Below are 2,929 nucleotides of genomic sequence, written 5' to 3' on the forward strand. Positions count from 1 at the left end.
GTGTGTTTCTTATACATAGCATCTAGATGATTTGTTCAGGAACAGTTTACATTCATTTCATTAGCTTAAAATCTTCATACATTGTGAGTAATATTAATTAGAACCCCATAGCTGTTTGCATACCTATTTTTTGAAGGTGACACTCTTTTTCATCTATGGAACTCTGTGGAATAAAAATGTTCTTGTCACATACTCCAGGTTAGTGGATAAATGTTTTATGGTCCCATTTTTATAGCTTGAGCAGCCCTTAATTGCTTCTAGCTTTATACAGGTAGCTTCATTTCAACTCTCTATGTGCACATACCTTGGAGCTTGGCTTCTTCATCTCTTGCTCATCCCAGTCCCCAGCTGTAGGACCCAGGTCTGGTTTGGATACCCACATGTGTCTTTGTGTATTTGCTCCCACTCACTGATAGTTTCAAGTTCACCTACGTTTTAAGGAACATTGTTGTTTTATTCAGATTTCTTTATACTTCCAACCAGAAAAATGTCCTTCTGCATTACTACAGTCCACTATAATGACTATAAGTCTTAGCCTTGACCCTCATCTGGTCAATTGAAAATCCTCCCACCTGGGTTTTGCCTCCAAGCTATTTTCATTCTACTTTATACTATTTACTTAACCAACACTTACATAAAAGACATGATATGTGCCAGATACTGTTCCAACCACAGTTTAACTCATTTAAACCTCACAATAACTTTGTAAGGTATATATTTTTATTATCCCCATTTTATAAATGGGAAAATTGAAGCCGAGAGAGTTGCAGCAACTTGCCCTAAAGTCATAAACCAGTAAATAGCAGAGGCAGGATTTTAACCCAAGAAGTCTGGCTGGAGAGTCCACACTTTTAATCACTACACTATCATTCACGCTATCTCCACAGCTAACTTCCTAAAACATAGATCTAATTACAATCCAATTTTTTAGCTTACCATACATGTTTCTTTACAATTTGTCTTCAACAAACTTACCCCATGTCATTGACCACCACCCCCGCTCTTTGTCTAAACCTCATTGAAGGATCTGGTCACTCTGAACTTCTGTTTCATGAATATTCCACACATCAAGTCTATGCAAATCTGTTTTCACTGCCTAAATAATCCTGTGAGGTAACCTTAAATTATCATGCTCACACTTTCTAAAGTGACAAAAACAGCATACTTGGAGAAACAGGTATAGGAAGAGAGAATCAGCTCAGGGGAATGAAAATCAGACTTCTTTACAAAGAAAAAGAATTTGAGAGTGAATCCCATTTGAATACCCAACAACCAACACAGACAAATTCATATAATATAAAATTCATCATTTTCTGTCCCTGCATAACAATAATACTTCCTTCCAAATAAATTTGATCTAGAGCAATTGATTTAACTTGCAAATTCTTCATTCCCAGGTGGCAATAAATGGCCCCCATCCTGCCCAAGGATAGAATATGTTATAGGTAGAACATAAATGTCTGAAAGTTATTGGAGAACAGATATGCTGCCAGATTACTATTTATGGAATGGACTCACCATGTATACTTAGACATGCTGGGTAGTTTTCTTATTTATAACATGGGGTTCATAGAATTTGTAGGCAAGAATGTATGAACCCTCAAATAAAATTTAGTACACAGCACCTAGCACTCAAAGAGTTATCATTCTAGTACCCAAACTGTAATTGGCTTTGTGAAAGATTTCAAATAGCAGGGGCCTGCAAAGCAATTGCAACAAGTCTAGCAAACCTGAAAGCACATTCAAAATATTGGTGCATCTGGCTTTCCCTCAGGCGACAGCTGCAGCTGCTCAAGTTGCCGGAGAATCTGAAGTGACAGCCCCCTCCTGGCTGGCAGCGTCACTGTCATTCAGGAGAGAGATCACAGAGCCTATATCCTTTCTGCCTTTGATGCTCAGCTCATAGACGTCAGCAGGACACCAGACGGCTTGTCAGGCATGAGATTAGAAACCTGCAAAGCAGGAATGTCTTCTGCTGGGCACGGAGATTTTCAACTATTCCTGTTGGTACTGAACAGACCCAGGAATGAGAGAAAAATGCATCTGAAATCTTCACCCTCTTAGGTTCTCATCATCAAGAGACAAACAGGCCCAAATGCATAACCTTTGGTGCTGAAATCTATGGTTAAAAAAAAAAATAATAAGTAAGGCTGTATCTTAAATGGCTCCAGACATGGGGTAAGAGAAGTTTAAGAAAACAAAAGCAGTCAGACAACGTTATTTCCCTCTTTTTTCAATGCAGGATTTCCTGGTCACATCATGAGGAACTATGTAAATATGCCCCCTTTGACTCAGTGGCAAGAATCATTTCCTGTCAGGTTCTTTCAAGGAAGAAGAAAAGATCGTCAAACAGCCAAAACCAGAAAAGTACAAATTGTCATATGGAAATTTATCAGCAAAATTTTTCGACTCAGTCAAACATTATTCTGTAATTTGTTCTTAATTTGATTGCTTTTGCTTTCTTTGTACTGTTTTCTTGGTCAAATACACTACCTACATTGTGCAATAACACTGGAATTTCCATCTTGTAATCATTGCTCAAAATAAATTTCACTTCTTGAAAGGTATGGACCTTATATCAAGCCCATAGTGATTTATTGTTAAAAAACAAACAAACAAAAAACGCTTCCTCTTCCTCTCCATTCTCATTCCCACCTTTTTTTGTTTGTTTGTTTATTGTGAAAGTAGGATATCTTCAGTTGACACAGATGTGGGTGTCTACTTTAACAAAGGAAAAATGTGCCAATTTTTTTCCACACTAGACCAAAAAAAAAAAAAAAACCTCGTGAAGTAGATTAATCATTTGCCTTTTCATTTAGACAATTCTCTTTCTCTCTCATGCTTGTGTTCTCTCTCTATCTCTATCTCTATCTCTAACTTACAACCTTTAATGCTTCCAAATCAGTGCTATTCAAATCCTTTGAGCACT

Source organism: Propithecus coquereli, unplaced genomic scaffold (assembly GCF_000956105.1).
Source record: "Propithecus coquereli isolate 6110/MARCELLA unplaced genomic scaffold, Pcoq_1.0 Scaffold68, whole genome shotgun sequence".
NCBI lineage: Eukaryota > Metazoa > Chordata > Mammalia > Primates > Indriidae > Propithecus > Propithecus coquereli.